Consider the following 12,724-nt stretch of genomic DNA (forward strand, 5'->3'; position numbering starts at 1 on the left):
ATTCATGAGAGACACAGAGAGAGGCAGAGATATAGGCAGAGGGAGAAGCAGGCTCCCTACGGGGAACCCCATATGGGACTTGATCCTAGGACCCCGGGATTATGACCTGAGCCGAAGGAGGACGCTCAACCACTGAGCCACCCAGGTGCCCCTCTTTTGTTATGCATTTAATGTCTTTCTGCTTCATAAGATTAGAAGTTGTAAAAGAAGAGGGACCCCGGGCAGCCCAGGTGACTCAGCGGTTTAGTGCCGCCTTCAGCCTAGGGCATGAACCTGGAGTCCTGGGATCGAGTCCCACGTTGGGCTCCCTGCATGGAGCCTGCTTCTCCCTCTGCCTGTGTCTCTGCCTCTGTGTGTGTGTGTGTGTGTGTGTGTGTGTGTGTGTGTCTCATGAATGAATAAATAAATCTTAAAAAAAAAAAAAAAAAGAAGAGGGACCCTCTTCTTTGTTCATCAGACATGTACCACACCTGGTACATCATATTCAATGGTGCTTAATAAACAGTTTGTAATTGAAGAATTTTATGAATGAATGCATATCAATGTTTCATCCCACTTTGTGTTTTCCCTGGGATAAGAGTTTTGGGGTGCCCTCAGGAACACTCTGGCATTACCCAAGCTTTGAAGTAGCAACCTTGGAGTAGACGTTGGCGCTCCTGGCCTCTATTCTGATCCCTGTGGGGATATTCCTGTGAATTCAGGGAAGTCACTCAACAACCTCTGTGGTCTGTGAGCCCCGCATCTGTAAAATAAGGAAAGAATGCCCCCCCCCCCTTTTCCAAGGAGGCTGAGGAGAGGACCAACAACTGTGCCTCTGCACGGTGCTGAGGCCTCTGGAGGTGTCCGGCTGCGGACTCCAGCACAGGGTCCCACGCCGGGACCAAGAGGCCTAATGACTAAAAGGCAGCAGCCTAATGTCTGCTGTTTGTCCCCATGGGTGTCCCCGGTAGAAGAAGGGGATTTGGAGCAGAAGGCCTCACAAGACCATGGCCCAACAGGGTGAGACTCTGGAGAAGCCTCGGGAGAAGGTGAATATTTTACATGTAGAATAATACTTACGGCCAAATGGGGGTACTGTGGCGGGTTAAAAATGAAATTTTATAGCACATCTAGAGTTTAATTCACATATGACTTCCTCAGAGGCCGTGCAGCCTCCACTCTTGCTGTCTTGGAGCGTATCTGCCACACGGGGAAGCCGGAGCCAGCCCATCAGAGAGGCTGCGGGGAGGTAAACTGAGGCAGCCATCTGACAACCCCAGCCTGTTGCATGTGAGACATGTGAAGCGGCCATCTGGGACCAGCCAGCCTCTAGCCAACCTGTCAAGCGACCTTTCTTCTTGCCTAAAATTCATCGAGCAAGTACCAGGGGGAGCAAAGAGGAGCCATCCCAGCTGAGCTCGCCCCGATTACCAAACCCTGAACCAGGAGTAATCAGGGGCTGTTGTTTTAATCCACTGAGTTTGGAGGTGGTTTTTTTTTTTTTTTTCCACAGCAATAGATAATTGGTACACCTTCCAGTCTGTCGTCTGTCTGTCTCCAGACTTTTCTTACTCTTCCTGTCTCCTGAGTGTGGCAGCATCAGATAGAACCAAAAATCCTACTCCTCCTATTTACTGGCTGTGTGACTGTAGGCAGGTTTCTTAACCTCTCTGAACGTTACTGTCTTTCATCAGGAAGACAAGGCTACTCCATCACACAGGGGGCCGTTGTGGGTTATTTATTTTTTTTTCCGTTGTGGGTTATTGAGAGGCTGAAGTGAAATAGTGATACCCGGCGCCCGGCACATAGCAGGTGTTCAATATATTTCCCAATAAATGTAGACATCTCCTAGATGCGGCCCTGATCCTGGAATCACGGGGCTGATAAGGGCTGATTTCTGCCCTCACAGAGCTTCTGTTCAGGCCGGGGAAGACAGAGGAAACATCAATAATGACACGGTGGCGGGCAGACCACCGTTGTACAAGCTCTAGAGCATGAGGTGACAGAAAGTCACAGAGGTGTGACATGGAGGGGCCCGGGTAGGAGGCCTCCAGGTGGATGCCTGGATGCGGAGAAGGAGTCAGCCTCTGCAAGTCAGGGGAAGGGGCGTCCTGGCAAGAGGGGACAGCCGCTGCGCAGGCTGGAGGTGGGTGAGGCTCGGGTCCCAGGGACAGTGCAGGGGGAAGGGGGAGGAGTCTGGGCTGCGGGATAGGGAGGCGGGGGTGGTGCCACTGACACCAGCAGTTCAGCTCCCGCTGCATCTGCAGGAGTGGCTGAGGAGGCAGGAGCTCAGGCATAGGCTGCTCCCACAGCCACCGTCCTCCCCTTCCGTCGCTAAGTCGAGAAGCTCCCAAGGTCTCATATCCTCTGGCCCTGGCTGGCCCCGGGCTGATCATGCTCCTTGAGTGCGGTGGGGACAGTCACTCCTCTTCCGTGCACCTGGCCCTGAGCCCCAGCCCTTTGGGAGCCCGCATGCATGCGGCCTGGTGCACACGCTCACACACACAGACAACCTGCAGGGGCCCCGGGTGACCTCCATCCTGGACCTGGGGCCCCAGGCGACAGCTGGGCTAACAGGGCCGCAGAGGTAGGACTGGCCTGGGTCCCGCTGTGGGAGACTGGGGGTTTGAGGGCAGGCGGTATCCTGCATTTAGGCCTGTGCATACACACGTGTTCACACACACATACACACACACAAGCACCTGGTGAGGACAGATTCAGACAGAACATGCTCTGTTACGAGGGATCCAGAGGGAAATGGAGACGCACATGGACGTGAGAAGCCCACACGGCCGCGTGCAGGTAGCAGGCCGCTCTCTCCCATGAGGGTGCCACCCACGATCGTGCAGTTGTCCCCAACAAGTCAGAGACACGGGCACATCCGACGCCCACTCCTTACAGCAAACACACAAAGCTCAGACACGGCCACTGGTGCCCCTGCCCTCACTTCCCAGATCATTGACCCTGAAGAGAGGGACCTGCTCCCCGCCAAGCGGCTCCCCGGCAGCGGTGGCAGCAGACTAATTAAGCCTTCACAGGAGGCTGGCATTTCCCTGGCAGCCAGGCCGCCTCTCACTGCCAGAGCGGCTGCCAGTCCTCGTGGCCTTTGTAATGGGCCCCAGGGGGGCACTTGGCCCAGCCTGTCTCTCCCTCCTCCTTCTCTAGACCCTGGAATGGTTCCCCACCTCACTGTCGTGAAGGACCCTTTTTGGGCCGATGGCCCACTTATGTGGGTGCCAGGATGGAACTCTTTCAGGATTTTGAGGCCTGGATCAGCAGAGATTCCTAAGGAATTCCCATTCTCTGATTTCAGGACCCTTGAAAGACTTACAGCAGCCCCGGAGGTGAATGCCTCCAGCGGCTTTCTGCTTGTCCGAGGGCTAATGAACCTCAGTTTCACTGGCCAGAAGGAAACTCAGGTTCTCCTACTTGCCGTCCTGGGCGTGGGTCCTCAGCTGTTGCCCTGCACACATGGACCCCTCCGCCACTCTGACCTTCTTGCTCTTCTTCCAACATGCCAAACTCATGCCTGCCTCAGGGCCTTTGCACCTCCTCTGTCATCTGTCTGAGACATCCCCCACCCCACCCAGGTCTCTGCCCGGCTTCCTCTTTCTCATCATTCAGACCTCCTCTCACGTATCACCTCCTCGGAGAGGTCTATCCTGATCTGTCTACTTAAAATACCTCCCCTAAGTGGGCCCCTCAGTTTTCTAACTCAGGGATTCTCAATCCTGACAACTTGTTAGACTCTCCTGGGGAGCTTTAAAAAAATCATTTGAGGGGCACCTGGGGGGCTTAGTTGTTTAAGCACCTGCTTTCAGCTCAGATCATGATCCCAGGGTCCTGGGCTCAGGCGAGCCCTGTGTTGGACTCCCTGCTCAGCGGGGAGCCTGCATCTCCCTCTCCCCCTGCTTGTGTGCTCTCTCGTGCCCTCTCCCTCCCTCTCTCTGTCAAATAATAAACAAAATCTTTGAACAAAATACACACACAAAAAAGTAAAAAGTCATTCAGTGTCAGGCCCTGTATAGGCTTATATTAAGGGAATCTCTGTGGGTCCCTGGGTGCTGGTGTTTTTAAAAATTCCCCGGGTTCTGGTGTGCATTCAGGACTGAGAATCCTTGGCCCAGAGACTTGGCAGTTAGCAGGGTGAAAGGCTGAGTTGTGCAGCCTCTCATCCCATCCACCTCGTTGCTGTTGTTCATCGGGCGCCTCCTGTATGCCAGGCCTGCGGAGGATGCGTGCAGGGTGGTCTGGGCACCCGCCGGTAGAGTGTTTCCTCTGCAGGGGCCTGTTCAAAGGGCTCTGCGGGGGACAGGACGCTTCCCCCGCCCCAATAGCTCTATGATGAGGGGACTATTTAATCATCTGCATTTTATGGGTAAGGAAACTGAGGCCCAGAGAGAGAAAGTAGCTTACCCCAAGTCATGCAGCCGGAACGTGATAGAACGGAGAGCGGCGGCCAGCAGCAAGGTTCCAGAGCCCGGGGCTTCACCCTGGCACTCTTATATTTAGCTGCCATTGTTTTGTTCAGTCCTCGAACCACTTGATGATGTGACAATTTCAAGATGCGGAAATTATGGCTCGGAGAGTCAGGAGATTGCCAAGGTCACGCAGCCAGGACTCCAGCCCTTGTCAGTCTGAGCGCGGCACACGGGGTGCAGGACCCAGGGTGGGGACCCCTTCACGGGCCCTCACGTCCTCGTCCCCCCGCCTCCCAGAAACCAGCCTCAGGACAGCGAGGCGCCCAGGAGATTGGAAGGAGCACGGCTCAGCCCACTTGCCGCTCCTGAATTAATTTAATAACCGTAATAATTGACCTGCATTTGGCAGCTGCTGCGCTAAGTGTTTGACACCCACTGACTTACGTGACCCTCGAAGAGTCCCTCATTTTACAGAAGAGGAAACAGATGCGCAGAGAGTTAAGTGACTTGCCCAAGGTCCCACGCCGGGCCGGCTGGCTCCAGCGGCTGTGCTCTCAACCCCTTCATCATACTCCCCTTTGGCTGCCTTGTCTGTTTAAGCTGCTAGAAACTCATTTTTCTCCTCTGTGAAATGGGTACTATTAGTGCCTACTTCACTCGGAAAACGGGAGGCACAGACGAGACCCTGCACGGGCACGCGACAGGAGAGGTCACCGCGCAGACACCTGCAGCAATGAGCCTGGAGTCTCGCCCACCCTCGGGGCTGAGCTAACACGGGCTGGAGATGCAGGCGGTGACTTTTGGGGGCCTCCAAGCTGCTGCTCCCCCGGGGAGGTATGGGGCCTTGGCAGCTGGCCCCCTGGCACCCTCAGCTCAGCACCCTTCAGACTCCTGGAAACCCCCCGCGAGCGTCACTGCTGACCGGCTGAGAACGGGCGACTGGTACTGCTGGTGGGTGGCGGGTTTCTCTGGGGTGAGATTTACAGCAGAGGGGAAACGGCAGGCGATAGGCATGACGGGGACGGGCAGGAAAAGGGGCTGGGGGTCGGGGGGGAAGGGGAGGCCTGCAAAGAAGAAAGCCGTGTCCTCTGGTGAGCTGGCAACCTGGGTTTTCCAGACCAGGCCTCCTTTTATATAATCTGCCCTGCGGCTCCCCACAGCACACCCTGGAAATGCCAGCTACGTCTCCCAGGAGGACATGAAAATCCGCTCCCGGAATGGGCAGTCCTGGGATTAAAGACTTCTTTACCAGTCTCTGGAACGTTCTGCCCATGTGTGTGAATAGCACTGAAATCTGTGCGAATCATCAAAGACGTCCCGTCTGGAGGATGTGAAGGCAGCCTTTAGAAGGTTCTAGCTGTCTCCCTTGCACCTTACTAGGCGTGCTGTCCACCCTTCCAGCCCGCAGACAACCTCCAAGTGCACAAACGACAGTGCGCCGAGCACCCCATTAGCTCCACTGTGTCCTCCAAAGATGTCAGAGGAGTCAGCAAGAATGGGCACCACGTCTCAAAGGTGCCCTGCACTCTCCTGTGCTCCTGCCTTTACACCAGCTGTTGGCCTTCCTGGGGATGCTCTTTGTGTCACGAGCTCGGCAAGTTTCTCCCGCTCCCTCAACACTCAGCTAAACTATTTCTTCTTCTTTTCATTCTTCTTCTTCTTCTCCTTCTTCTTCTTCTTCTTCTTCTTCTTCTTCTTCTTCTTCTTCTTCTTCTTCTTCTTCTTCTTCTTCTTTCTTCTTCTTCTTCTTCTTTCTATTTTTTTTAAAGATTTTATTCATTTATTCACGAGAGACACACACACAGAGAGAGAGAGAGAGAGGGGCAGAGGGAGAAGCAGTCTCCATGCAGGGAGCCCGACGTAGGACCCGATCCCTGGACTCCAGGATCATGCCCTGGGCCAAAGGCAGGCGCTAAACTACTGAGCCTCCCAGGGATCCAAAATATTTCTTCTTTTATGAAATATTCCCCCATCCCTCTTCTGCCCTAAGCCCTGCAAGGGCCCTGCTCCCCCAGCTCCTGAATTCCCCCATAAGTAGCCTTGCTGGAGCTCTTTGGATTCTCTTCTCCCTTGTCTGCTCGCCAAGGTCAACTCCAGGTCCCTCATAAAGCAGCTAAACGCTCTAAAGAAGCGGCTCTTCAAGTGCAGTCCCTGAACCAGGGTATCCACTTAGCATCTCCCGGGATGTTGCTGGAAATGCAGATTCTCAGCCTCACTCCAGACCTGTGGAATCAGAAACTCTGCAGAGGGGCCCAGCAATCTTTCAACAAGCCCCTGAGGGGACCCATGGGTGCTTAGGTTCACCAACCACTCCGGGAGAGAGCTAGGGCAAGTGCGTGAGTGTCGGATCCAGAACAAATAAAATAGCAACCCCAGCAAGCACGCCCCAGAGGACTGTGAGTGGGGCACAAGCCAGCACTTCACCGGCATCCGTTCTCCACAGCACATGTGGGGAATATACTCATCCACCCATTAGATGGAAGAGGGCGCGGAGGCTCAACCACTCCCTTTCCCGAAGCAGCTACTTTAGTTTGCTCCCTTATAGGGGAACTAGAACTAGGAGCTCTAGAACTATCTTGAATTCCATTATTCCATAGCATGTTCTTCCCGAAGATTCCCCAGTTCCCAAGCTCGTCTTATGACTCTATGAGCCACCTCAGCATCTTCCAATAAATCCATATTATCAGTGTAGATCCAACTCAAAGTAGCTTCAGTAAGAAAGGCTTTTCTTTGCTTGTTTTCAGTTCTTCTCTAGAGGCAAATCCAGAACAGACATAGAAGATCCATGATCATCAAAGATCCCGGCTCTTTCTACCTTGTTGCTTCACTACCCTCAATACAGGGCTCCCAACCGATGGTTCAGAATGGCTGCTTGAGCTCCAGCCATCATGTCTGAATTCCAGCCTTTAGAAAGAAGCCCTCTTTCGCTCCATATAAAGAAATTTCCCGGAAGTTACACACTCCATTTCTGCTTAAACTCCCATGTTCACAACTTAGCCCCTCAGCTACATGCCATTGGGGAGGGTGGCTAGGAAATGTCATGTTCATCCTGAGTGGTTACATGCTCAGCAGGAAAACTGAAGTTCTGAGTTTAGGTCGGAGAAAGAGAACTGAGAGTAGGAGCAACTGGCAGGCTTGGCCATCCTTTTTCTTGCCTGACGTTCTAGCCCTCACACCCTTGCAAGAGAACCCACGGCAGCCTCCTCCTGCCTCCTCAGCACCTTCTCTCCTCTCCTTGGGCTCTGGGCATTCTCACTGCCCTTGGTCGGGGTCCCTCCCGCCCACTGTGCATGTGTTGGCAGTGACCCCCTGAGGGCCCACCCCATCCCTGATGTGACAACTCCTCGGAGATCCCACAGATCAAGCCAGCTAGACCGTCCCGTGCCTCCTGGTCCCGTTCTTCACAGTGTCCATGGCAGCTGCAGTCACATACTGACTTGGGTGGCTATGCTCACCTAGTGTCTCCCTTGCTGGACGGGAAGCTCCTGAAAAGCCTCTGTCATGCCCTTCAACCCCGACACACGGAAACACAATGAACCTTTGTGGCCGGATGACACCTGTTCCTGGAAACCCTTCCTCCCAAATCACATGTCCTAACCTCCCTATTCATCCAGAACCAACTAAAATTCCCCCCTCTTCCAGGAAGCCTGCCAGTGCTCTCTCTGAGACAAGGGATCCTCCCTCCTGAATGCCCCTAGACCTCTTAGTCATGATCGCTCTCTGCCATGTGGCACCGACTTTGGGGAGGCTCCCCTATGAACCTCTGAGTCACTAGGAACCCCTGAGGACCCATATGTGATTCTTCTGGGTCTCGTGTACATGTACAGGGACAACCTAGGAGGTTGTCTGGTCCTGTAGCAGAACTGCTGGCCTAGAAGCAGGACTCCTTTCTTTTTAAAAAATTTTATTTATTTATTTATTTACTTATTTATTTATTTATTTATTTATATTAAGGTTTTTTTGTTTTGTTTTGTTTTTTTTTTTTTTTTTGGAAGCAGGACTCCTGAGGTGGTCTCTGGCTTACCCATGACATCGGCAATGGCCTTTCGAGGCCCTTCTATAGCTGATATTCTCTGCTTTGCCACTTGATGCTGCACTTCAGCTCAGGGCTGCTGAGCTCAACCCTACAGGCCTCTGTCTCCACAGGCTGTGCATTTAGGTTCCTTGGGGTTTGTTTTCCAGCTGGAGTTCAAAGGAATGGAAGTGCTGGACACCAGGCTCCCAGGCAAAACAAAACAGAACAAACCGGTCAGCGTGGAGGAACTTTTATTAACTTACCAGCTGGCACCAGAGTTCCCCATAGGAGGAAATGTAACACTGTTTGGAAAAAAATATTTTGACAAGTGCTGGGGAAGGAGGTAAGAACTTGACCGGGGGTCAAAGCCTCAGAGCAAGGGAGGACACCGCCCTGGGAGTGGAAGGAAGACTTCAGAGCTCCCAGGGCATCCAGGACAGCAGCGGGGAGAAGCTGTGAAGAATAGTGGACTCATAACTAATATTTGTTGATACCTTGATCTGCTTGGACAACTTGAGGAATGTGAACACTTTGCGCTTCCCATACTGCATGCAGCAAGCAAGGTGCTTGATTACAAAACAGAACAGAAAGAAAAGAGAGAGAGAGAAAGAAAAGAGATAAAAGAAATAAAAGGCAAAGGGCAGATGGAAAAGAACGAAAAAGGAGGGACAAGGGAAACGTCTGGGGCTCGCTGAGGCCAAGCAGGCAACCTGCTGGAAGGTGCGTTAGCTATACAGAAGGCATGTAGGGCTTCTGGAAACAGGAGATCGGAAGCAACAGTGGCTCACACAAGACAGGCAACTCTTTTTCCTGGTAAGTAGCTGGAATGTCACAGTGGTTCTGCTGCATGAATTTCTCAGGCCCTCAGCACGTGATGCATGAAGGTACTCGCATCTCGACGTTGCAGCCAGGGGGAGGGGAATAAGAGGAGGGAAGCAACGTCCAGTCCCTGCAGCCCCGCCCCCCCAGAAGGTGCACACATCACTTCTGCTCACAGCCCATTGTCCAGAACCTGCTGGATCATCATCACACCTGTCTCCAAGGGAGCTGGGCAAAAGGGCTGAATTCTGAGCAACCACTGACCCAACCGAATAGTCTGTGACTAGAGGAGCAGAGGCGATGCTACTGGAGGGAGCCACAGATCTCAGCCACACACAGAGATTAGGGGGCAAATAGGATTGATGGGAAGGACCAGAAAACTGGTAGAAGCCAACAGTGGACATGGGGCAGGACCCACAGCCCCGGTCACACTAAAGCACAGGCTGGCTGGAGCAGGTCCCTGCTGCTGCCGCCGGGAAGGACTGCCCACCCATCTGTTCCTGCATCTTTGCACCAGGATCCAGAGGGGAGGTGTTCAGCTGGCAGAGGCAAAGTCATAAGCCTGGGCTTCAGTTGCCAAGGGCTTTTGTGGAAGGAAAGGGCCACCGGGTCCACCCACACCATGAGATAGAAAACTCCTCCCCATGGAAGATGGGAGTTGGATGCCTGGTAGCGTGCACTCCCAACGGGCCAAAAAAAAAAAAAAAAAAAAAAAAACCCACCACAATGTAATACCAATTCACCATCTTCCGAGCCACCCTTTGAGATGAGCACCATGACCGCCCCAGTCTTTAGTATGAGGGGTAACATTTGTCAGCCACAGCTACAGAACTTCCCACAAGCTAGGCATGGCTCTAAGTACTTTACAACTTATCAACCCTTTTCACTTGTCTTAGTCCCAGAACAACCATCAAGGACAGGTGCCTTAGTACCTCCACCTTACAGAGACACTGGGGGGCAGGGAAGGTGCCCCTGCTCGGGAAGCTAGTAAGGTGCAGCCAAATTGGGATTTGAACCCAGGCAGTCTGACTCCAAATCCAGGCTGGCAACCTCTGCACCACACAGTCAGCGGAAGAGAAAGGCAGCAGAGCAAGGTGTGGGGCTGCGCCCTCTGGGATAAGGCTCATTACACACACACACACACACACTTTTTTCAAACAATTTTCAGTAGAAGATACTGGATTCATGAGTGTTCCGTAAATGTCTGTGGTTGCTGCTGGTTCTCAGATCAAGCCAATTTCATGGCAGGGTGAGTGACAGACCTTTCAGAGGTGGCCCTTCCAGGAAGTGGGGGCCCGGAGGAAGAGCCTCCCAGGCCCTCATGGGGAATTAGCCAAAGTATAAGAGAAGCCCTGGGACTTCATCAGGTTTCAGAACAAAGGGCAGAAAGCCAATCTCATTTAGGCCTCAGAGGCAGGGTGGCCAAAAGCTGCCAGCGGAGCTACCCAAACTCTGAAGCAGCCAGCAAGGGGCTCAGCTTCCTGCCCGTACGTGCATACACACAACCACCCGGATCTTCAAGCTCGGCTGCTGCCTGTGAACTGGATTCACCCACGTGAATCTCACCTGACCGAGTCCTGACCCCATATTCCAACAGGGGTGCTCTAAGCAGGCCGCAGCCACAAAGCAGAAAGCTGAGAAACGAGAAAATAGCCCTGCATAACCCAACCGTGGACTCTCTGTCCCCAGATTCACCTCGATCATCCCGGGACTGACCCTGGCTGCTGGGCTCTGGAGCTCTCAGGGACCTCGCTGACCTCAAGAGTAAATGGAATGGCCCTTGGGAAGCCCTGTTTCTGAGCCATTGCTGTAAGCTGCTCCAGGGGCCCACACCCCAGGCCATGGCAGATTTAAGAGCTGGAACGGTGGGAGCTGTAGGCCTGCCGTACACACACACACACACACACACACACACACACACGAAGGTGTCACTTGACTGCATCACTTACCATGTCCCCAGGCCGGAGGGGGTCCTACCCTTCTGGCAGCAGTAGGAGATTCAACCTCTGGAAATTCATGGGCCAGGGGAGTTTAGTTCTCATCACTACGTTACTAATTGTTATCATTATCATTCTTGTCTTTCAGCCATCAAGTCTTAGCATTCCCAAGACCGTGAACTCTATTAGGCATCTGCTGCCCTTGACCCTACCCCAGTGCACGAGGTGGGGACCCCACACCCACCCTGCAGGTGGAGAAATGGAACATGGGCAAGATGAACTGATGCTCATGCAGTGCACAAAAGGAAGAGCCCAGTCCGTGCTGGCTGGAGTAGGAATAGGTAACAGGCATAGGTGATGGCTGGCCCTGCCGGGAGCAAAACAGCGATTTCGGAGGTCTTCTGGAAGAAAAGGGAAGGTTAGTGTGCTGACCAGCAAAACCATGTCTCCTCGAGGGCCCCTTAGCTCGGTCTCCAGGAGACACACTGGAGGGTTCTCACTGGGCCCAGTAAGTTGTGCCTGATTTCCAGCAGCCTGCGGCCCCTGGGGGACTACACGCCACTGCTCCATGCACCAGGGGTGCATCTGGGAAGCCCTTTTTGTATTATGTCTTACCTGACATTTGTAATGGATGGAATGAGGAATGGAGAGCTAATCCAGGCAGGGGAGCCAGCTCACGATGGGACCAGAGATCCGTTTTTCTTTCATAAAAATAGGAGCCAAAGAGGCATGAAGTCTCTAGTTAATGAGTGCTGGGCTCTGGGTTTGCAGGGGCCTGTGGGATTGGATCCAGTTTGTACACCACACGAGGCAAAATTGGCGAGGTTATCTTTGGGGTCCCCTCTCCCCGCAGACCGGCAGACTCTTGCTTGCGTGCCTCGGACCAAAATTACAGGGGAAGGAAGAAGCCGCAAGGATGCAGAGCAAGTAAGTAGACCAGAAGAAGAAAAAGGAGAAGGAGGAGGAGAAGAAGGAAAGGAAGACCATGGAGAAGAAGGAGAGAGAAATAAAAAAATATTGTATGGTTCTATGAGGCCCGACACCAGTTCATTTCCATGATATCTGTACCGCCCGGGGCCTCACTTGAGCTATTTTGAGTGATTTCTATTTCTTGCCATGAAACCATCCCTCACAGAAAAATAGGAGCCAAGCACGGACTTGCAATCATAAGGTCTCAGAGGAAACATGAGCCATCTGTGGGATCAAAGCAAAGTGAGAGGCAGGGAAGTTCTATGGTAGCCTGTTTAATGGCCACAAATTCCTCCCATCCCAGCGTGTCCATCCCTCTGCAATATGATCTTGCTGAGTCCCAGCCAGAGGCAGGTCCTGTTTCTCCATCCCCTGGAATCCAGGCTGGCCTCGAGACAACAGAATCTGGCTGGAGTGAGGGTGTCGTATGAGTTTTGGAGCCCAGGCATCGAGAGGTCTTTTGGCTTCTGCTTTTGTCCTCCTGGGCCTCTGCCCTGAGCCTACTGCGTACAGAGGGCTGGGCTGGCCTCCGGGAGGATTAGAGACCACGCAGGGGACCGTGGCACCCAGCCCACAGCCGGCAC

Source organism: Canis lupus, chromosome 21, assembly GCF_048164855.1.
Source record: "Canis lupus baileyi chromosome 21, mCanLup2.hap1, whole genome shotgun sequence".
Lineage (NCBI taxonomy): Eukaryota > Metazoa > Chordata > Mammalia > Carnivora > Canidae > Canis > Canis lupus.